The 25,326-nt window shown below is 38.1% G+C and overlaps 1 long non-coding RNA gene across 1 annotated transcript in view; it reads left to right on the top strand.

Annotated features, from left to right (window-relative positions):
• Positions 1 to 25,024, top strand: part of LOC129733342 (uncharacterized) — a 47,940-nt gene extending 22,916 nt beyond the window's left edge. The window contains exon 3 of the long non-coding RNA XR_008729459.1: positions 24,956 to 25,024. This is a non-coding gene — a long non-coding RNA (uncharacterized LOC129733342). The remainder of the gene's footprint in view (positions 1 to 24,955) is intronic.
• Positions 25,025 to 25,326: the final 302 nt, after the last annotated feature.

Genomic DNA, 25,326 nt, shown 5'->3' on the forward strand with positions numbered 1-25,326 from the left:
TCTGCGCTAGTATTAGTGGTCGATTTCACCAATACGAGTTTTAGTGTTGATTGCAAATAATCAACACGCTGGTGGTAACAAAATATTTCCACCTGCCCCGAACTTTTATTCAAATTGTAAGCCGATTTTTAGTTTTATTTCATCTATTTTTCCACTAAAACGAAGTTTGTTAAAACAGGTAACACTAATGAACCAGGATTCATAAGTGAAATATTTTTCGAAACTGAATATCAGCTGATATTTTGGTTGAGAACAAATCGATTTTATAAGGATACTCGACTAAGCCTCCATTGGTAGGATCGGGCGTAGAAAGTTTTATAACTTGTACTTATCTTAGTAAATTCATTTAATTCATTGCATAGTCAAGCTCTTCCACGCCCTGTAGTACCTACTTACACAAAACAAAAAAAAAAACAAAACTCAACAAAAAAAAACTGATGGCAAATGTAATGTTCAAGAGCGATGTAAACATTTATAAAGCAGACCACTCACGCGCGCACAACGTGAGCCGTGCTGCCAAAGGCTCTCTTAACTTTTTTTTCCACAAAAGATCATCAATAAATTCTGGAGTACTTTGTGATAAGGTCGTATATCTAAACGTTAACAAAACGAGTGAGAGATGATTTGTGCTTATGAAGTACAAGAGATATAACTCTCACTCGTTTTGTTTACCTTTACACGGTGACAAAAAAGTCCGGTCACACTTTTTTGGGGTCGCCTTTAGCCTACACGTTGCATCTCTCTGGTGCCATCTATATGTCAAATGAAAGGGTTAACTTTGCTGCCCAAAGTGGCAGAGTTTCGTTTCTGTGCAGTTTGTTAACATTGAGTTGTGAGCCATGGCAGAGTTAAAAGCAGCTGTAATCGCTGAATATGTGAAACGACCAAGGTCTGTGAGAACTCCAAGGCTGAAAAACCAAACCAAAGCTACAAAGGACAAGAGGTACCAACGGTCGCGGAAGTAGCTCGGTTGGCGCGCAGATGACGAGATTATTTTTTCGGACGAGAAGCTATTCGTTTTGGAGCAAACAGTCAATCGCCAAAATGATCGAGTTTGGAGTGCGAGCCACCAGCAAGCTCCTGCGGACAAGCTGAACGTTTCCCGGTTCCAAAATAAGACGTCAGTGATGGTTTGGGGAGCCATTTGCAAGAGAGGTAAACTGCCTCTTATTTTTATCGATAAAGGGGTCAAAACCAACGCAGCGTACTACCTGGACATGGTTTTGAATAAAAATGTTCTGCCTCAAGCTGAACTACTGCTTGAAAACGATTACTGCTGCTTCCAGCAAGATGGCGCCCCATCCCACACCGGAAAGGTTGTTCAGGCGTGGTGTGAGGAAAATTTGACCGATTTCATTTCGAAGAATGAATGGCCTCCGTCGTCTCCGGATCTGAATCCACTGGATTATTTCGGGGATACATGATGTCGAAGCTGAACGACTATAAAATAACAAATTTGGAGCATTTCAAGCAAGTTATCACGAAAATCTGGGACGAGATGCCGATGGAGCACGTGCGCGCCGCTTGCGACGACTTTCCGAGACGTCTGAAGCTGGTTCAATCAGAGAAAGGTGGTGTAATTTAGAGATATCGTCTGTGAAGTATCTTTAGAGTTACTGAATAAAGCTATGAAAGCCAGATTCAGATTTTCTTCTTATTCTTTGAAATATTGAGATTTTCCTGTGTGACCGAACTTTTTTGTCACCCTGTAGACATACGACCTTATCACAAAGAAGTCGAGAATTTTGAAACAAAAACAAATTTACCTTTTTAAAGTCTCTAAACTCTAAAGCAGAGTCCGATTAGGTTGAGCAAAGTGACATTCAGTGAATAAGGATTTTACCGTGTAGGGGCCTCCAAAAAAAACTTAAAACAAATTAGTATTGTTTCGAGTCCTTTAGTTTTGGGTGAAATAAATCGAAAAAAGTAAAAAAAAAGAATTACCAAGAAGATGGGTTAGCATGAAATCACTCATAGAGTGACAGTTGGGACCGGTTAAGTATGCTGAACGGTTCCCACTGGCTATCCGGCGAACAGACGACAGAACTTTTGTACGCGCCACCGAACGAACGAACGACCGAAGGAAACCCACCTAAATACGTGTCCGACAATTTGCGCCAACCCGCACTCGAATAAAACTGTCACAATAAACACTAGTAAAATGGGATGCGGCCAGTGGCGACCACTCAGACAAAGTTGGTCCCGCTGGCTTTGTAGCATTTCCACCGTCCTGGGGGGAGAGGAAGGCCGTTCGTATTCCTTTGCCTGTTGAGCATAAACTTCTTCCGAGTATCGGAAAGAAACAGCTGGAGCTTTTCGACGGCCTTGTTTCGATACCAAACCATGATGGGAGCAATCAGTGGAAACGGGAGGACAGTTTAGCAACTGGCTAAAGTTTTGTTGTCGTTAATAATCCTAACACTTGTTCTGTGCTAAGAAATAGGGGTCGGTCTGTTTTTTCGGAACGGATTAGCTCCGGATAGATGGACTAGGACTTTTTCAGCTGCTGCAGTTGAAGTTTAGTCGATCGACTAGCGAGAGCGATTGAGAAGCGATTCAGCCGTGAATATCTAATTATGTTGATGCAATATTTATTGTGTGCACTCGGTTGTTTTCAGTTGGCACGTATCGAAATTAAATTAAATTAGCTATAATGAGTGAATATGATTGCACCCGCACGCGGGCCCCTCGTCAGCAGCCAAACCGTAGGGTCAACAAATAACAGGATGGTGATGTTTGAATTTGGCGGCTTTTACGTGATCAAACAGCTCGACTGCCACTAGCGCATTGACTTCAAAGTTTATTTCTAACATCAAATGTAAACAAGCGAACTGTAATTACAATGGGAAAATCAATGCCATAAATTCAATGTTTCGAGAAAAAAATAACTTCCATAATTTCGCTCAGTTAACACTCATCGGGGGTTTCAACTGGTATTCACTGATGCTAGCACAACGGAGCGATAGGAGCACAAACGGCTTATTACTTATGAAAACACTTCAGAAACAAACCTTTTGTTGCATGGAAGTTTCTATTTTATTTGCCCTCGGAAACCCGCAAGCCAGAAATAATAGAAGACTCCCTTCACCTAGACTGCAGCAGCTCTTGACGGCTGTGTGAAGTTGATTGAGTTCCCAACCGTTCAACCGGGTTTGTGTGTATATCTTTGGGGAATATTGCTACGCGGCTTGTGTCAATAATTTCCATTTTAAAACACGACGGATTCAACCAGATATCTCTGTCGTTTTTCATTCATTGTTTCCTGTCAATTATTCAAGAGCGGGGCAAAATTTTCACAAGAGCTTCGGTCGTTATACCAGGAACCCGTCGCCTTCCTTCTCCACCACCATCCATCGCTCTTGAACGGAAAATACATCTATACCACTTGAGACAAACTTGCCACAATGGTGCGAGCCGCAACAAGCGAGAAAGACACTGAGCAAATCAGTGATAGACAAAGCGGGGCCAGGCAAGAGTGCAGTCGGTTGGTCAGAGGGGGGTAAAAATCCGAACAACATCCACCGGAAGAGTGGTCGTCGAAACCCCTCGAGGCGAGCAGAAGAGTTTGAAAATTATGATGCTTCTCCGTTCTCATCCGGCTCGATATTCGTGCCCGTGGCCACCCGTCCGGAGGGGAACGTGGAGTGTGGATGTTCGACGACGCCTCGAGGATAGCTTATTTTGCACTTGAGTGGATAGAAGTGAAGAATTCTGAAAATTTCATTCAACACTTCAACTTTGGTCGCTTGTTTGGCATGTTTAATGTCTGTCGTCGGGTTGCAAACGAAAGTTGGCGAAAATAATTTGGCAAATACGAAAAAGCAACACAACGTTTTCTGAGATGGGGCAGGCAAAATTGTGCTGATAAATTGTCACTCCTCTTGGCTGTATTTCCAATCGATGGAGAGAAAGAAAAAACGTACCATACACACATCATTTTCTCAACTTTAAACAATTTCATGCAGATGGTACCATTAGGAGTTCTCACCGGGGTGGAAGGTTCCGTCCTTTGGCTGAGTTTCTCCACCGGCAGTCGAAAATGGCAAAACGATGATAATGATTTCTGTATGATAAATGCTAACAACTTTCCCATTGAAGGTGAATAATGATCTGAACTTGCCACCGAACTTCTCTCTCGGTACTGAACAAAATCGATATTTGCCTTCGACTCATGCATGCATGCTGGAGGCCCGCTTAGGCAACTTTGCAGATAACGTGGAAACTTTTTTCTCCCCGAGGGATGTTTAATTTTTGACTTCATGACTGCGGGAGAGAAAAAATTTCCTTCCGTATAAGTTTGGCCGTGATTGGCAACTTTAATGCAGATTCCAAGGAAATTCCAATGTAATATTTGCTTCGACCTTTGCTTTCACCCGTGTCTAGCAAGGTCAAATGTCAGATACAATATAAACAACTGGCACCAATTACTGCGGCGCTGATTACGCACACCTTCAGGGGTCCAGAGTGGTAATCAGTGGTGCTCTGCAACAGCTGCTGGCAGCAAATTCCCAACGCATGGTTAAATGCATGTGCTGTGTTCGTGCGTTCGGTAAAGCTTGGGCGAGCCACACTGGGGCCGGAGAGTTGTTGTGTGACCTGATGCCAATTCTACATACTCTCAGGGCAACGTGCTCTAGGCTTGTGGCCTCCAGGGGCAAAGAACCGTATCAACCGGCTGCATCTGTTCTGGATTAGTGCCAACTTTGTGTGTTAGTGTGTGTGTGTATGTGCGAGTACGTTTCTGTACGTAATCCACAAGCTGTCAGATGGTTCTGTAACTCCATTTATGGTGAAATTTTCCCACCAACAAAGGGCATCCGGAGCACAGGTGAATTGATATGGCAGCAATTATTTCCGTAGAGGTTGCATAACCTTTATGAGTGAAATAGTAAGTACTATTCCCTGAAACATGCGTTTTAACGCTTCTATCCATCGCGTTCCACCACCAGATCTGTTATAAAATCTTCAATTTGCTTCTTAAAACGTTCAAAAATCAAAAGTGTTTCTTAAATATGGATGGTATGACGAAATATAGGTACTATGGCCTTTTTCATGATTTAAGTCTTTTGAAAGTACTTGTGTTTGATAACTATAAATATCCCCTTGATATAAACTGCCGATCTCCTCCGACAGAAGTATTATTATCGTATAGTTGAACAGGACACTAGCCTTGGTTTTCAAGTGAATTCTTGTAAGAATGACCAGTTTTTTGCTCCTAGAGTGACAAAATTATAACCTCGTGCTACTGAATCCGGGATGAAAACGAAGACGAATTTATGCACGTTAATTTTAATTGGGCCGTGATAACATACAGAGCGTTAGGGATCTCACTTAATATCCTATAAGGGGTGATAGAGGACCCTATTTAACGAAATAAATCCTTTTACGCAAATGACCAAAAATCAACTACTGCAGAGTTTTTTACTTCTCTCAGTTTTCGGTTATGTTTGCCTTTAACGAGGTCTATCACAAGAAGTATGAGATCTAGCTCAATTTTGTTGATTTCTTAGGAAAGCTGAGAAAATTTCGTAATCAATTCTGTCTTTAAAACGTCGAAATAGTGAGAATAAGAAGCATTTAGAAAGGAGCAAAGGTGAAATCGAATGTTTTTTTGAGAACTAAACTGCAGTCTGAAAAGTGTGATGAACATGGGTTTTGTTGTAAACAAAATTCAACATTGAAGTTTGCTCTACAAGTTGTTTTTCGATACCAAGCATCTAACTCTTTTCGTTTATCTGCTATTTCACTTTCAAAGCAATAAGCTGCGTCTTTATTTAGTGTTGTAAGATTCACATTTTTTTTAATAAAGCCCCGATATGTGGGCGATTGTCAAACGTGTAGAGTTTAGATAGGGCTGCCATCGTCTTGATGTAAACTCAGTGGAGCAGAAAATTGTGAATCGTACAAATGTATTTATGGTTTTTTTATTTAATAAAAAAGCGGAGTCACACATAAAATATGATGACAAACAAAAAAGTACACTTTCAATATTCTACTGACCCCCTGTTTAAAACTAAGAAGCAAAATAATTGATAATTTTCTAAACAAAAACTTAAAACTAGTTATGGTTATTATGCTAATAGTAAAACTGTTATATCTAAAACATTGATAAAATAATCGCCGTTTTGAATTTGGCCGCCATCTTGGATTTTATCAGGAAAATGCAATTTTGATCGCGTTGGCAACTACCGATTTTCAATCTGGAAAGCTGAGAACAAATACTATAAGAAGCAAGAATAAAATTTTGTGAGCTTCAGTGTTAACCCATCAATTGAACCTATTTTCCAAGCTGAGTTTCAAAATATTCAACGTACACCGCGTGATCAACGTCTACTAAGACCAAAAAGTGGATGCACATGTTATAATCCGACTAGCTCCATATACCATAATCGATTGATGCCACAACTAGTTCGCCACTACTGTTTTCTTTTTTTGAGTTTAGTGAGAATAATTAATACAACACTAGCATGTTTGATACTAACAAAACAATAGGTTTTTTATTACTGAGCAGTTCCGCAAAAAAATGTTCCAGGTTAAATATTTTATTTAAATTGCCATTTTTGATTTGTCTGAAACTTTGCATAGACGTTTCTACAGGCAAAAGATGCCATTTTGTGCTATTGGTATAATTTTTTGGAACACGACTCATTTTTGAGAAGCTATTGAAAAATGCTATTTTGGGAAGGTCTTGATGATTACAAATATTTTCAGGGCCAAAATGATTTGTTCAATCGGTATGACGTCTTTGATAAAGTTGTAGATAATAATTTTGTCTCTCCGAAAAAAATTAACACTCTATACCTTTTTTTTGATTGCATTGTTTAGGTAATCTTATGTAATTTTTATAAAAATAAATTATTTTTTTATAAAATGAGCTTTTTTAGATAGTTGAATTTTAATTTTGCTTTTAACTTTTTTTCAAAAAAAAAATATTATTTTAGAGTGTATGTTTTTTCGGAAAGACACAACTTTCCAATGCGGGCTTCAGATCGAAAATCGGTAGTTGCAAACACGGTCAAAAATGCATTTTCCTGCTATAATCCAAGATGGCGACCAAATTCAAGATGGCGGCCTAAGTTTTGATCACTTCAAATGAAAACCCTATCATTCCTTTTCACAGAAAAGTGCTACTTGTAATAGGTTACATAACGAATTTTGGAGATACAGCTCAAATAATAGAATTGCTAAAATTTCAACATTTCTGAAAACTGTTCCGCCCCTTGGTGACGGTGGAGTCAAAAAATTAAATCAAACTACGTGCATTTATATCAAATATGTGCACCTAGTGGCCTAGTTTCAGCGAGAATTGCTCATATACAGTCCACTTAGTCGTCGAAGGCCAGTCCGCTAGTTAAAGAACATTTTTCGGGGTCGGTTAAAAACTACTGAGTTTTACACCCCCAAGCTTTTCCGCCTTTTTTGACGTAGAACTACGTCTCATAGGTATGTAAAATGAAAATATACAAAAAATATCTACAGAGTGACAAAAGTGTCCGGTCACACAGGAAAATCTCAATATTTCAAAGAATAGGAAGAAAATCTGAATCTGGCTTTCATAGCTTTATTCAGTGACTCATAAAGATACTTCACAGACGATATTTCGGAATTACACCACCTTTCTCTGATCGAACCAGCTTCAGACGTATCGGAAAGTCGTCGCAAGCGGCGCGCACGTGCTCCATCGGCATCTCGTCCCAGATTTTCGTGATAACTCGCTTGAATTGCTCCAAATTTGTTATTTCATAGTCGTTCAGCTTCGACATCATGTATCCCCACACGAAATAATCCAGTGGATTCAGATCTGGAGACGACGGAGGCCATTCATTCTTCGAAATGAAATCGGTCAAGTTTTTCTCACACCATGCCTGAACAACCTTTGCGGTGTGGGATTGGGCGCCATCTTGCTGGAAGCAGTAGTAATCGTCTTCAAACAATAGTTCAGCTTGAGGCAGAACATTTTTATTCAAAACCGTGTCCAAGTAGTACGCTGCGTTGATTTTGACCCCTTTAGCGCGGTATGCAGTTCGAAAAGGAATTCATTTTCCTATCTCAATCCCATGTAAAATTCAGGCACTGAATCAGGAAATGAAATTTCTTCTGGTAGCTAGTACGCAGCTAAAAAAAATCATAAACTGAAAGGGAAAACAAAGTTCACTTGCTGTGAAGCAAAATGTCACTTGTTCATGCACGGAATAATGACCACTGACATTATTCAGGTACTGAAAGTGCCAGGCAGTTGGTTGGTCGTCTCACACCCAGCGATGCCAGATTGGAAGACATTAGCCTACATTCAAAATATTTTTCCCGTTATTGTTACCGGAAAAGTTACGTGAATATTTTTCACTTTCGTTTTCTAGTAGATTCTACGTGATTGTTATTTGAGTTCATCATGACCTGGTGAGATGATATATCCTTTGAACCTTGTTCAGTAGATTCATGCAATTGTGAGTTCCACGTAAAATTCATCTACTGGTAAACGACGAATTTGCATACCTGAGTGATTTATTACGCAACATATTTTGATAATTTCTAAAACCCGTTTCCTAGCTCATGAAAATTAGAGAAATAAATGAAAATTGTACATTTCGTAAAACGTGATTGATATCAGATATCACTCAGGTATGCAAATTCGTCGATTCGTAAATGAATGAAACAACATAAAAACTAATAAATATTACGACATTCTCGGGGATTATTTTTATCCACTGCAGCTGTTTTCGTTCAGGTAACTCTTCCACCTTTGAACAGAAGCTGTGTGAAACCTGTAAGCTCAAGTGTCGAGTTTATTAGGATTTTTCAAAAATTCACTTATTTGCAAGCCAACCAGAAATTCTGTTCTACGTTCGAAATCAGATAACAGTTTCGCCATTTTGATTTCTGGTTATTTTCACACAGAGAATTCACACGATACATCTTGTTTGACGTTGTCAAGTTCACGTAGATGGTACGTGATTAACAATAGTATGCATGGGATTTTCACGTAGATGTTATGTTTGTCACATAAATCATGCAAAATGACAGAAAATAAACAAGTATAGAAACTTTCACGTAACAATAACGTGAAAAATATTTTGAATGTATGATGAAGTCATCCATTTTTATGACGACAGCGTGAAGACATTACACAGTGGTCCAATATGGCAAAATGTGTAACTTAATTCCATAGCGCCTTTCAACTTCATCCTAGCTTAATAGTGTCTTCGGAACAATTGTTTGTATGAATGACCCGCATAATCGCAAATTATCAAAAAATATAAAAAGTTTACTATGCTAAAAACAAAATAAAATAACTTTTTTGTGTTGAGAGATAGAAGAATAGTTTATTCAGCAAAGTTGTGGGAAATTCAAAAAAATGAAACTTTGTTGAACAAATGAAAATCCTGTCTCTTTTCGGTACAAAGCTATAAAGTACACTACATGAAACTTATTTAAAAGTGAGTTTTTTGTACTTAACTTTTGTTAGTTGCATTTTACACGAAAGTGGGGTTCGGAGGAATTGTTAGGGCACACAAAATACACATTTTTGCCGAAGACCATATATCTCCAGGACTTTTCCTTTCAAAGTTATATCATATTTTAGCTTATTTTTTCGAAAACTTCAAGAACGTATAGGTTAAAAAGGGGCAAGTGGAATCATGATGTCAATACTATTCCTTGAAGTTAAGCTTAAGTACTATAAACTTCTTTAGGTTCCATTTGTCCCAATCCACCCATTTTAGAGTACGGCGAGCATATGTCACAGTAGGTTCTCATATATCAAAAATACTAACTTTTTTGTGTCAAGGCATAGAGGAATGGTTTATTCGGCAAAGTTTTAGAACGTACAAAAATATAAAACTTTGTTGAACAAACAAACTTTCTATCTTCATTTGGGAACAGAGTTACAGAGTATTTCATGTAAAAGTTACTTGAAAGTTAGTTTTTTGTACTTAACTTTTGTTAGTTACATTTTACAAGAAAACGTTGTTCTAAAGAAGCATTTGGGCATACAAAACACACGTTTTTGTTGAAGGCCACACATCTCCAAGACTTTTCCTTACAAAGATATAGCACATTTCAGCAATTTTTTTCGATAACTTTAAGAGCGTATGAAGAAAAAAGGGGCAAGTGGAACCATGATGTCAATTCTTTTTCTCAAAGTTTAGCTCCAGTGCTCAAAAGTTACTTCGCTTTTTGATGGCGAACACAGTAGTCGTGTTATTGTGTGGTGATATAAAATTGTTAATTTGCGTGTGAAATAGTGAAGTGATTCACGATAGATATATTCTAACGTGTTTCGGTTGTGAATCTACACAAGGCTAAGTACAAGAACAGTTGCTTTAAGCAGCAAGTTCGCGTTAAAGTTTGATAAAATAAAATCCCCCCGGCGCTTTCACAGCAGCGGCGGTGGCAATCGTTTTTTTCCTTGCCTCTGTCTCTCTTCTCTGCATGCTTGTTGGTGTAGCGTCCCGCGTTTAACCTGTATTGTGTCAGGATTTGCTCCGGCTGTAGTTCGGCAATTGTATTATCAGATTTGCCGTTGAAATGTGTGGGCTTTAACTGTGCACGTTTGTTTCACTACAAGTGCACCGGGCTCACCAAGGCGACGGCAAAGATGATTACAGACAACGATAATCTTTGCTTCAAGTGTGATGAGTGTTTATCAAATTAGTGTTGTGGTGGGCAACATTTGACTCCGGACATGAAGCGTATCGAAGAAGAGATGCAGAAATTATCTTCTCTCTCTGACTCGGTCATTGAAATGCGGGATCAAATTGCGACCCAGATAAACAGCGCGATAAACATCGGTATGGAACAGTTGAGATCAAATGTAAAGGAGTCTCTTGAAAAATTATTATGTGAGAAATTTGAAAAATTGAATCATTCGGTTTTGCAATTAAATACGAATCAGAATATAGCTGCTATTAATAATGCTCGCGCGCGGATTGGGACGATTCCTTCTGAATCGGACCAAATCGGCAAAAAGCGTAGAATCGAATACGAAAATAATGACGATGTTTTTGACGACGGTGCAACTTTTGCGCAAGTTGTTAAAAGTCGCGGTAAAAACAATAAATCTAACTCAAGTAACAAAAGTAATACTAATATCGGATTTAAACCGGTTAAACCTAAGCCTCGTCCGGTTATTGTGATTAAACCGAAAGAGTCCAAACAACCTTGCGAGGAAACTCGGAAGTTTTTGAAAACTAACTTAGATCCTAAAACACACAAAGTTAGTAATTTCAGGAACGGTAAAGATGGTTACATTATTGTCGAATGCGCCGTTGGCTAAAATATTGATTTAGTAAAAAATGGCATTCAACGCAATCTGGGTGAAAAATACAGTGCTGTTGTTCCCACGTCGGTGCCTAGATTGAAAGTAGTGGGCATGAGTGAGAATCTTTCTCCTGATGTTTTCATTGACTATTTAAAAAGTCAAAATGATTGCATCACAATCAATGAGGTAAAAGTAGTTAATATGTACGAAAATCCACGCTTCACCTATAACAAGTATAGCGCGGTAATTGAAGTTGATTTAGAAACGTATAATAGTTTGTTATCTGCTAAGCAAGTAAATGTAGAGTTTGATCGGTGCTTAGTATTGCCCGCGATAAATGTGCTAAGATGCTTCAAATGTGGAGAATTTGGACACAAGAGCATGAATTGCAAAAATTTTGATGCATGCTCTAGGTGTAGCCAAAACCATAAGACATCTGAGTGTACATCTACTGTATTGAAATGCGTCAATTGTGTAAAAACGAATAAAGAGCGTAAAACTAATTTGGACGTCAACCATGCCGCTTTTAGTTCAGAATGTTTAATTTATAAAAGACTATTCTAGCAAAAGAAAAGCAGCTTGCGTTTCAATAAATAGCAAACAAGTTCCAACGAGAATGTGAATAAGTTTGATTTTTTGTATTTTAATATTGCGGGGTTGACAACAAACTACGTTGCATTACGTCAGATTGTTGAAGATAAACGTCCACTTTTGGTGTTTTCATCAGAGACTCACATTGTCGATGATGAAGCATTTGAACAATATAGTATTCCAGGATACAATGTTGCTGCTTGTTTATCACATTCTAGGCAAACTGGCGGTGTTGCTATTTATGTCAGAGAATCAGTTCAATTCCAGCTTTGTCACAACGAAGCCAAGGATGGTAACTGGTTCTTTGGCATTACAGTAGTTGGTGGCATGAAGGTGGGCAATTATGGTGTTTTGTATCATTCTCCTAATGCTAGTGACCGCCGGTTTCTTGAAATATCGGAAAACTGGCTTGATGAATTTCTTGATTTGAGTAAAATAAATATAGTGACGGGCGATTTTAATATTAACTGGCGAGATGATGCAAATTCGAATCATTTGAAGCGTTTAGTTGAGTCTTTCAATTTGAAACAAAGTGTAGATAAATATACGCGTATTTCCCAGCGGAGTAGAACTTTGATTGACCATGTTTATTGCAATTTTGATTCGATTCGTTCAGTTACGAATTCTGATATGAAAATAACCGATCATGAGACATTAGTAATTAATGTTCTAGAAAACTTGAATAATAATAATGATTCAATAAAATTGAAATGCTGGAGAAAATATTCGAAACAGGCTGTTTCGAACCTTGTTGAGAGAAGCTTGGGTTTTCCAATCGCGACCGGTAGTTTAGATGAATCTGCAGCTGTTCTTACTAACATTTTGAAGACGTGTACGAATCAATTAGTTGAACATAAATTTGTTTCGCTGAAAAACTCGAACAGCTGGTATAGTTTGGATCTTTTGCGCCTAAAGCGCAAGAGAGATAAACTGTACAAAAAGTTTTGTAGATCAAACAATCAGAAGCATTGGATTGAGTACACGTTCGCGCGTAATAAATATTCACAAGCGATTAAAAAGAAGCGTTGTGAATATATCCAGAGAAAGATTGTTCATCATCAAAATAACAGCAAAGAGTTATGGAAAATTTTGAAATCTTTGTTGAAACCTAGTAATTGTAAACCGCGGTCCATAACTTTTGAAGGCACATTAGAACATTCAGAACAAATTATTGCATCTAGATTTAATGATTATTTTGTCAATAGTGTTTCATTGATCAATCAATCCATTGAATTGGTCGAGGAACCCGACGAAATAAAACAGCCGATTAACAGTAGTTGTACATTTGATGGTTTTCACCCAATCACGTTAGATGAACTGAGAAAAATTTGTTTTTCATTAGGTAAAACGGCTGGAGTAGAAAATGTAAATGCTAGAGTTATTCAAGATTGCTTCAATGTCATTGGTCACACTTTGCTGGACCTCATTAATGAATCGTTGCAAACAGGGCACGTGCCTTTGGTGTGGAAAGAATCGTTGGTTGTTCCGATTCAAAAGGTTGCTGGAACGATTAAAGCCGAAGAGTTTGGTCCCATCAACATGTTACACACATTAGAAAAGATATTAGAACTAGTTGTTAAAGGCCAGCTTCTAGAATATTTAAATAGTAACTCGTTGCAAATTCCGGAACAATCAGGCTACCGGGAAGGCCACTCATGTGAAACCGCGATAAACTTAGTACTAGCAAAATGAAAAGATAACTTAGAAAATAGAGACACAATATTTGCTGTTTTTTTGGATCTAAAACGCGCTTTTGAGACAATTTCTAGGCCCTTATTGTTGAACACAATCAAGCGCTTTGGAATTTCGAGTACTGCATTCAGATGGTTTGAAAGCTACTTGTCTGACAGAACTCAACGGACTGTTTTTAATGATTCTGTTTCTAGTCCCGTGGAGAATGATCTTGGAGTTCCACAGGGAAGTGTATTAGGGCCCCTTTTGTTTATTATGTATATAAATGACATGCGACGAGTTTCACGTTTTTGTGATATTAATCTTTTTGCCGATGACACCGTATTATTCATTGCAGCTAAGAACGTTGAAGAAGTCGTTTCACACTTGAACGAAGATTTACGTTCTCTAAGCAGATGGTTGAAGTATAAGCAATTGAAATTGAATATTGATAAAACTAAATTTATGATTTTCTCGCGCACCGTTGTAAATGATGATGTCTCTGTTTTGATTGATGATGAGGCAATTGGTCGCGTTCGGGAGATTAAATATCTTGGCGTGATTATTTATGACAATCTTAAGTTCAACGCTCACATTGACAATGTCATCAAGAAAATTGCCAAAATGATGGAATTCTATGCCGTCTGAAAAACGAATTAACGATTAGTAGTAAAATACAGCTATACAAGTCAATCATCTCTCCACATTTGGATTTTTGCCCTACTTTTTTATACTTAGCCAATAATACACAACTATTGAGGTTACAGCGTTTGCAGAATAGAATAATGCGTTTGATTTTAAATTGTGATAGATTAACTTCCTCTGTTTTCATGTTGGACGCTTTGCAATGGCTATCTGTGAAGCAGCGAGTTGTTTATTTGTCTATGGTGTTCATTTTTAAAATAATTAATGGTTTGCTACCTCAATATTTGAGTGATCGAATTGAAAGAGGAAGAGATTTTCATAGATATAACACTAGGACCGCGGATGAAATAAGAACACCTTTCTTTCTAACGAGAGCTTCACAAAATTCATTGTTTTATAAAGGTATAAATTTTTTCAATTCGATGCCAAGACATGTTAAACGTGCACCAACACTTGCGGAGTTCAAGAGACAATGTATTTCACACGTGAAAGTTTCTATTGTATAGAACGATACTAAGTTTTACAAAATGATGTAGAGTTTACCTGACGAAGTTTGAACAAACGGATCTTAAATGACGAAGTTTTAACAAACGGATTTATTTTGGATGAACTATTTGTTTTGGTTTCTATTCATATATTAATTGTTTTATTGAAGCTTGTAAATGACGAAGTTTTATACGAACGGATCTGATTGTGTTGTAAAATTTTATTTATATGTTTAATTTAAATTGGACTTTTCTAAATTTATAACAACAAAACTACTGTGTTCGTCACGGTGATGATGATGGATTTTTTTTCTTTTCATTATTGTTGTTGTAGCTTTAAAAATAATAGAAAGAGACTACAAAAGCTTGAGCCTCGCGCGCGATTTCAGATATAAATGATTTCTTTTAGCAAATTAAAATTGTTATTTGAATGCTTAGAGAAAATCATGAAATAGTTGTGGTTGGTCTGGCTGAAGGTCATGAAAACCCTGTACTAGTTTTGTGTGCTCTATGAATCAAGTATACAGTTTTTGAAGAAGTTTATATCTGGAGGTAAAATCAGTTCGTTTTTTTTTTGTTTTGTATAACTGATTAAAATGTGATCACATTAATTATCTATAGATAAATCGTCCAGCTCAAACCTTTGTAGGGGTATGTGGCGGGACCATCATCATCATCATCATCATCAAAACGACCATAAATTCCATCCGTTCCAATCCACCTTATCTTTATTCTATAAATTCTTCTTGTTAAAGTTATCCAAAAAATATGCTGAAATGCGCTATAACTTAGTAAGGAAAAGTCCTGGAGATGTGTGGACTTCAACAAAAACGTGTGTTTTGTATGCCCAAATGCTTCTTTAGAACAACGTTTTCTTGTAAAATGTAACTACCAAAGTTAAGTACAAAAAACTAACTTTTTTGTAACTTTCACATGAAATACTCTGTAACTCTGTTCCCAATGAAGATAGAAATTTTGTTTGTTCAACAAAGTTTCATATTTTTGTACGTTCTAAAACTTTGCCCAGTAAACCATTCCTCTATGCCTTGACACAAAAAAGTTAGTATTTTTGATATATGAAAACCTACTGTGACATATGCTCGCCGTACTCTAAAATAGGTGGATTGGGACAAATGGAGCCTAAAGAAGTTTATAGTACTTCAGCTTAACTTCAAGGAAAAGTATTGACATCATGATTCCACTTGCCCCTTTTTAACCTATACGTTCGTGAAGTTATCGAAAAAATTAGCTAAAATATGATATAATTTTGTAAGGCAAAGTCCAGGAGATATATGGTCTTCGGCAAAAATGTGTGTTTTGTGTGCCCTAACAATTCCTCCGAACTCCACTTTCGTGTAAAATGCAACTAACAAAAGTTGAGTACAATAAACTAACTTTTAAAGGAGTTCCATTTGGTGTACTTTATAACTTTATACCGAAAAGAGACAGGATTTTCATTTGTTCAACAAAGTTTCATATTTTTGAATTTCCTACAACTTTGCTGAATAAACTATTCTTCTATCTCTCAACACAAAAAAGTTAATTTCTTTTAATTTTAGTATAGTAAACATTTTATATTTTTTGATAATTTGCGATTATGCGGGTCATTCATACAAACAATTGTTCCGAAGACACTATTAAGCTAGGATGAAGTTGAAAGGCGCTATGGAATTAAGTTCCACATTTTGCCATATTGGACCACTGTGCATTGGAGAAAACATGTGAAGACATTGAAAAATATGTGAACGACCCGAATTTTGCATTAGTGCATTAGTGGTGACCTTTTCTTTTTGCTCGACAGTTTTAGATTTGCAGAAAAGTTTCATCAGCCTTCGGGCTTCGGGTAGAAAGACATTTTTTCGCGGACCATGAAGACTTTTGAAAAAATACCTGGCATCCCTGCTCTCACACCCGATCGCGGTAAACAAGTGTGTTCGTGTTCTAGAAAAAAAGCAAAAATCATGCGCTCACTGACGTCAGATATCGTTACTGTGAAGCATTCTCAGCTGTCAAAATTCCGTTTGGTAAAAAAGGCAAAATTTCGTGAACCTCTTTTCTTTTCAACTGCATACCACGCTTTTATCGATAAAAATAAGAGGTAGATTACCTCTCTTGCAAATGGCTCCCCAAACCATCACTGAGGTCTTATTTTGAAACCGGAAAACGTTCAGCTTGTCCGCAGGAGCTTGCTGAAAGCTCACATTCCAAACTCGATCATTTTGTCGATTGATTGTTTGCTCCAAAACTTCTCGTCCAAAAAAATAATCTCGTCATCTGCGCGCCAACCGAGCAACTCCCGCGACCGTTGGTACCTCTTGTCCTTTGGAGCTTTGGTAACCCCATGAACCACCTGTTTTTTTGTACGGTGTAAGTTTTATATCCTTGCGCAGAAACAGGCGGATTGATTCTCGGTTCATTTTAAGGTTCCTGGCCAGCTTCCGTGCAGATTGGGCGGGGTTCCGCCGAATCCGGTCTCGTATAATCTTTTTCAGCCTTGGAGTTCTCACAGACCTTGGTCGTCCAGATCGTGCCTTGTCCTCGGTGCCTCCGGTCTCTAGGTACCGATTTATGGTCCGGTACACGAATTTCCGGTTGATTCCGAGCGGTTTTAGGTGTTTGAATATGTGTCCGGGTTTGTACCCTTTCACATATTCAGCGATAACAACTGCTCTTAACTCTGCCATGGCTCACAACTCAATGTAAACAAACTGCACAGAAATAAAACTCTGCCACTTTGGGCAGCAAAGTTAACCCTTTCATTTGACATATAGATGGCACCAGAGAGATGCAACGTGTAGGCTACAGGCGACCCCAAAAGAAGTGTGACCGGACTTTTTTGGCACCGTGTAAAGGGAAAAATATGTCCAATTCGTCCAATACCAATAAGTCGGGTAGTTTTCAATAGATTACTTTCGTTCTTGCAGCAATCGATTAGAAAAACATCTATGCATTCGCTCATTGCAACGCAGAATTCGTTCTCTGATTGGTCGTTCAATGCTTGCTTAATCCTAGCACAGACAGAATTATGCACCTACCAAACCGGGAATTAGTTATTTAGGCTGAATATGGTCCTGTTTTTGCTTAAATCAATCAAATTACTGCTAGATGACGACTAGGATGGTCCTAACTTAGCAGCAGCAGGTAGTACTAGCAGTGCCAGCGTATAGCAGCAGCAGTGGTACTTCATTTATTTAAAAGTTGCCTTTGTGCAGGGTAACGTCAGTCGTAATGGCAGCGCTAGCTGCAGCGGTAGTCGGACACTGGACTATCGTCTTGCCTTATAAGCCCGGTACTCGTAAGTAGCTCTGACCAGAACCTGACAAAGTCATTTTCAAATAATAATTATCTGTTTTTTTTTTTTTTTCAATAGGGGCGGGATGTTTTGTGATGAATTAATTATTTACTAATATTGATCCAGAATTTTTATTGTGTGTTCTGCCACAAAGGTTGACATATCAACACTATTACATATATTTTAAGTTTTATTTCATTAAAAGATTGTAGTTGCTCCCGCAGTTAAGTGAATTTGTGAATAATTGTAGGAAAATTGCAAACCTACTTGTAACAATTATCAGGCTATAAGAACACTTTGACCCGTCGCTTTGAATTGAAAAGCTTTTGTATCATTCTCAAACACTTCGTGAGTCACATGAAAACTACTCGAAAGCTCTTGCCTTGATTTTGACAACTGAAGGGCTTGAAAATGATACAAATGCTTTTCAATTGAAAGCGGAATTTATCACCGTCTCTCTGACAATGAGCGCTGTCGGAGACAGGGTGCTTCCATACAGTACTTCATGTATGTATAGGAAAGAGGAAGAAAAGAAAATCATGACGATATAAAACGGAGGACACCAACACCAGTTTTACAATTCCGAAGTGGTTACGCAGCGGTAGTGATCAACAGCGAAAAAAAATTGCGAAACATTGATCGGCACCTGAATGACGTTTTTATTGGATGCCATTGCCGTTTTAACTTCGACTACTACAAAACTATCTTCAAACGACGCGATGCGGTGCTAGTTTCAATCGAGGTGCTTAAGAAAAGGAAAGAGTCTCTCTCTCTCTCCGTTAATTGATATAGTCTTCAATTTCATTTGAAATGATCCGATGAACAACAGACGGGAAAGAAAGGAAGAAGTGATTCGATGACCGTAGCCGAAAGGAATCAAGTGAAAATGAACCTGTTCGAATCGAAATGACAGCGCGAAATGCTTAGAGATGCTTAGATGATTCAATCTTTCCAGATTAGTAGAAGCGACAGATATTGGTTCTGCTGCCGAAGGCCGGGAAACCACCAGGTAATCCATCGACATATAGTCCAATCTGTTTGCTAGACACAGTGGGCAAGGAGCTTGAAAGGATATCCCTAATAGACTCGTAATATTCACGGAAGGTGAAAACGGTCTACCAAGCAACCAGTTTGGTTACCGCAGGGATAGGTCTACGGTGGTTGCTATTCTCTCTGTCACTAAGGGCAGCCGAGATAGCACTCCAACGTAAAGGAGGGGCATCCGCTATTGTGCAATCGTCACACTCGACGTGAAAAACATGTTTAAAAGCGTCAGTTGGAAGTCTATAGCTCTTGCGCTACAGAGTCTTAACGTGTCGGTGCCGCTGTATAAGGTCCTGTAAAACTATTTCCAGATTCGTATACTCATTTACAACACAGACGAGGGTCAGTAATGCGCCACAGTCATCACAGGAGTACCGCAAGGTTCTATCTTGGGCCCGGTGCTGTGGAATGCTATGTGTGACGGTGTGTTGAAATAAAGCTCCCTCTCGGAGTGGTGATTGTTGGCTTTGCGGACGACATAACTCTAGAAGTCTATGGCGAGGCCATGAAAGAGGTCGAGTTTCAACTGTACTTTCAATTGGTATCGTAGAAGACTAGATGTGCTCCATGAAGTAACCACGAGACGGAGGTCTTTGTGGGAATCAATCGCAAATCGGAGCAGGAGGCGAAAATAAATGCCAGTGCACCTAGCCTCAGAGCGGTCTTCGAAACTCTTGGGTGTGATGGTCGACGACAAGCTCAACTTTGGTAGCCACGTTTTTTACGCCTGCTTCAAATCTCAACGGCCATCGCGGCATTATCACGTATGGTGACTAATAGTTAAGCGGTATATGGCATTCTAAGAGACCTATGCATTTCGCCAAATCTATATGATCTCGTTTAAATTGCTGCATATAAATATTACAATATCAGCCTAGAATGTGAAAAAAAAAAATTGCATGAACTCTTTTTTTTTAAACTTGTATTAGATTGTCATTTTTTAAATTTGTATTACTAAACTAAAATATATTTCTACTTCGAGAGCAAAATGTAAGCATATAAAATCTGTTGCAACTCGAATATTCAGAACAGGTTTCTTTGTAATCAAAACAAAACAAATTTCTGAAGAATATATTACATTCTTTACAAAAGCACCCGAAGGCTGTTTGTGTGTGTCCGTACCTAAAACCAAATCCAACCTGAATGAGCTTCGCTTTGCGGGTGTTCCGTCTACAGCTTGAATAATCATTTTCGTTTCGTACCTGGTTAGAAAAACATTTCCGAGACCCTTTTTCATCGCACAGAAGCAGCCGAAGCAGCAGCAGCGGTGTGATGAAATGAGAGCTGGTTTGCTACCCGGTTAGTTCCAGAAGGCAGCCTCTTCAATCATCACAGTAGCGGTGGCAGCGGGCTTCCACTATCACAGATGGACAGTCAAAAGGGGAGACAGAGAGATATGGTATTATTTTGACAGAAAATAAATTTAATCTAATGGAGTGGAAATGCGTTCGCCAAAGCAAGCGCAACATTCTCTGATGTAAGTCGGACAATTTCACGTACCGAGAGTCTAGACAAGCTCGATCTAAGTGCGCTGTTTCGTACAGCAGCACACATACACATTGCCGACAGGATAATGGTTCCTCGGCTTCAAAGAAACATGAAACTTAATTTACGACACGGACACTTAAGATAATGTTCCTACGTTTGTTACGGTGAGTTTTCCGCCCTTCGAGCGGTGGATCTACTTGCGAAAGACGACGATCGAAATGAAGTGCTGCAGGAGAACGTTGGGCAGGGCGCCTTGTTATGCTGTGGCGTGGCGGAAAACGTCTCCGACTTTTATGCTGGCTATAAATTGGAACATTATTTACTTGTTTTGAGATTTTACACTAGTACCCAGCGCAAAGCTGCAAAGCCTTGGGGTGCCGTCAACGTCTTTCGATTTACTCCTAGAATCTGGTTTATCGACTTCTCGATTGATATTTGCTTACTTTATGATCTTATCGAACACCGATTCCAGTGTAGGTGGCCATTGTAGGTCGCAACGGATGTAAACTTTGAAACTGTCAGTGAATCTTCAATGGCGGCGACAGATTTTGCTTTAGAAAGTGGCAACAAAAATCCAACAGTGCTGCTTGGTTCCGGTTCGTATTTCGTAAAAAAAGTCATCTATTTCAGAGACATAAACAAGGTTCCGGCCATCATCGGCTGGGGAAATAAGAAACATAAACATAAACATCACATTCCTCCTGCTGGTGTTCTCCTGGCGTCAAGCTGAGTCCTCGACATTCTATTGCAGATTTCGGCAACGATACTTCCGGCTCGTTGCATCGTTTTTGTCAATTTTTGAATCCGCTTCCCGTGTAACCTCTGGTGGCCATGAGCTAGTGCTATCATTCGGCCACACGGTGTCTTGTGCTGGTAAGCGAATGAGGGAAAATCCGCGCGCAACGGTCTGCGCTTGGCAAGGACAAAAATGTATCGAAATAAATGAGAACATCGTCTGTTTTCGTTGTCATACGTACATACAAACTTGCAAGTGGCTATACATGCATACAGATAAGGGTAGTTGATTTGGTCTGTCTTGGGGTCGTTCCCATACAACGTCATGGTTTGATCAATTATTGTTCATTACTATTAATCAGAATTCCCATCGACCAATTTCGAGCGGTCTCGGTTTAAACAAAGCTCTGCACTCTTATTTGGTTTAAAAAGTGTATCGTAAAATATAGTGCCCTGTTTTACAAAATGTAATTCACGACGGTTGCTCGGATGAGGTTTTCAACCACTTCTTAGTAGATCCTTTAGGGATCACTCAATACCATTCAGGACTGACCCCTTACAGAATTAATCTAAGCACTGAGAAAATACATGTGTAACACTGGTTATCACAGCTTTTGCCTTTGAGCTCAAACAAAAAAAAAATTTCGCCTTTGTCAACTGGTGTGAATCTCTCGTTCCGATTCTTGATCAATCTAGTGAATTTATTTTCTCTGGTGCAAAATTGCTGCAATCTGTGTTGACCGTCTGCTGACTTTGTGTGTGTTGGCCAACTGTAGTCTAACTTCAAAACTCCTGAGCGTAAGAAATATTTATCAACAAGCATCGCCGGCAGGGATAATCGCGTGCCTAGAGTACATACATAATATGCGATTTATTTGTGCGGAAAATGAACGAGTAAATTTATATCTATTCGCTCGAACGAACGAACGAACGAATGGCGGCTGGGATGTTGTGCTGCCGCCGTTCGTTTCATGGCAAACGCGAAAGGAAATACATTTGCGACAGCAGTTCTTTTGCTCTGCGAAGAACGCACACACCGGCTGTTGATATTGTACTTGTAGGCAAACGTTTACCATTGTTTGCACTGTTTGGTGAAAAAATTTTTCAAGCATCGCTGGAAGGTGGCCTAGTTTATGTGCCAGACATGAACATGTTGGTTTATCTAATAATCTCAGCACAGATTGAAAAGCAAGCGCATTGTATGGAGTTTATTTAGCAAGAAGTTACTTTTAACTGAGCCTCGCATCAAGGGGGACTCAAGAGTAGTTTGTTTCTTTGTATGATATGGTTGAAACCAATTTATTTTTGACATCTTAGTATCATTTTCGAGAGAACATTTTTAATAGATAATCAAGACAACAACTGCCATCTGAAAGCAGGACATTGTTGTTTTCGTAGATTCAAAAGCAATAGGTTTCCTTGGAGCTGTCTGAAATGTATGTGTGTATGTGTGTGTGTGTGTGTGTGTGTATATATATGTGCAACTTTTTTTCTCACTCACTTTTCTTAGAGATGGCTGGACCGATTTTCATAAAATTAATTGCAAATGAAAGGTCTAGTTGCGCCATAGGTTGCTATTGGATTTCATTGTAATCGGATTTTTAGTTTAGAGGTTATGTATCAAAATGTAAAAATCACGAAACATCAATATCTCAAAAACCACACAACCGATTTTAATAAAATTGGTTTCAAATGATCGGGCTGTCTAAAGAACCATTAACTTTTGAATTTCGTAATGATTGAACATATGGTTCAAAAGTTATGTAAAGAAAAGTTATCCTGAGGTTGTTTAAACTCACTCATTTTTCTCAGAGATGGCTGAACCGATTTTCACAAAATTAATGTCAAATGAAAGGTCTAGTTGCCTCATAGGTTGTTATTTGTCCGTTGTTCATGAAAATGTGAAATCACATAATGAAAGTAAACATATTGACTTCCTCCTAACGATCACTGGCTAATTAAAAGGTAGAAAAGTGATCCAAATGGCCGAATGTCATGTACTACTCGACTCACTTAGACGAATCGAGCATTTTCTGCATATAAGCATGTATAGGTGTATATGTTTGTGTGTGGGTGTGTATGTGTGTATGTGCACCTTTTTTCGCACTCACTATTCTCAGAGATGGTCTGACCGAACAGATTTCAATGAAATTAATTGCAAATGAAAGGTCTAGTTGCCCTATAAGACCCTATTGAATTTTATTGTAATCTGATTTCCAGTTTAGAGGTTATGTATCAAAGTGTAAAAATCACGAAACATCAATATCTCAGAAACCACACATCTGATTTGATTAAAATTTGTTTCAAATGAACGGGCTACCTTAAAAACCCTTAACTTTTGAATTTTATGAAGATTGAACATGTGGTTCAGAAGTTATGGAAAGAAACGTGTTCTGGAGACTATTTAATCTCACTCATGTTTCTCAGAGATGGCTGGCTCGATTTTTATAATATTAGTGTCATATGAAAGGTCTTGCTGCCCCATAAGACCCTCATGATTTTTTTTTTACAAACGGATTATTACTTTGCCTGTTATGTTAAAAAATGTGAAATCCAGCTATGAAAAGAAACATATTCCAAGACAACTTACTTGGACTCACTCATATTTCTCAGAGATGGTTGACCCGATTTCCACAGAATTAGTATCAAATAAAAGGTCTACCTACCTCATAACACCCTATTGAATTTTGCAGTGATCGGACTGTAACTTCGTCTGTAATGTATCGAAATGTGAAAATCACGAAACTTCATTATCTTAGAAACTACACAACCGATTTGAACAATATTGATATCAGATGAACGGCCTTGTTAAGGGTTAACTGATGAATTATGATTGAACTCGTGGTTTCAAAGTTTGGCTGCCCCATACGTTACCTTTTCATTTGATTGTAATCAAACTTAAGCAAGCGTTATGTTTTAATTTGTAAAACAACGAAAGTCTATTATCTCAAGTATTACACGACTTATTTGAACATAACTAGTGTCATACAAATGAGTCATCTCTCAAACTTACAAATAACAAACTTCATAACAGTTTGATATGCTGTTTAAAAGTTTTAGAAAGAAAAGTAATTCAAAGACTATTCAACACTTTACCTGCTTCGATCAATATATATGGCCTCAACATGATTTAAATGTGGTATCGTACTATCTGAACGTTCCCGGCATCGCTCGTGATTAAATTGTTCGAAATTAAGAGTCATTGCTTTTATTTCGCTATTTCTTAAGTACTAAAATTACGTAAAATTTCATACTTAATACTTTAATTACAACATCAATATTTTAGAACCCAAAGAGAGGATAAACATTTATTGGATTTAAGCATTCATGTAAATCTATTTTTACAAATAATAAGTTTGAATGAGAAAGGCTGAGTCTGACCGCTAGGTGGATTAATTTAGGTTTTATGGAGAAAATGACATGTAGACACCTTGAAATAACTTTTTAAATCTTATTTATTAAGATCTTCGAAAGTTTCGTTTAATTTGAGCCGTTGAAAATATGAGATTTTCAAATAGAACTGTTCGGATAACTAAATATTACGTAGCTGCACTTTTGGAGTCGCTCAAAAACTAGAATATGCATTTAAATTACCATTTTGTTTGCGATTTACATGTTCATCACTTACCCACATAGTCTCCTCCTTTCTTACAGTATTTGTTCTTCCTGAACTCTTGGTATTTCCCGTTTATTTTTCCTCTCATTTAATGCATTAATTATTAAATTACTTGTTTATTTTCTTTACAGATACTCACAATCAATCACCGTAACAGTCCATGTGACGTTACGGTATTACCCGGGATGGTCAATTGCAGTGTTTCAATCTAGTTAAGTGTTTTCTTATTAATTTTTAGCTTTTGAACACTATATAAACTTTATTTTATTTTCTCGTACAGGTCCTCAATCAAAGAGGATTTACCATATTTTCGACTACGGTCCAATTCGGTTGAATTGTACTATGAAACTGGTAGGAAAGGATTGTACAAACCGCACCAGTTAAGCATTTGCGTGATTTACAACGCTTCCAATCATTATCAAGCGACATTGAACGTGTAGGATGATTGTATGATCTATACAGGTCGGACTCGATTATATACAGACTCGATTATATATTGACT

Source organism: Wyeomyia smithii, chromosome 1, assembly GCF_029784165.1.
Source record: "Wyeomyia smithii strain HCP4-BCI-WySm-NY-G18 chromosome 1, ASM2978416v1, whole genome shotgun sequence".
NCBI lineage: Eukaryota > Metazoa > Arthropoda > Insecta > Diptera > Culicidae > Wyeomyia > Wyeomyia smithii.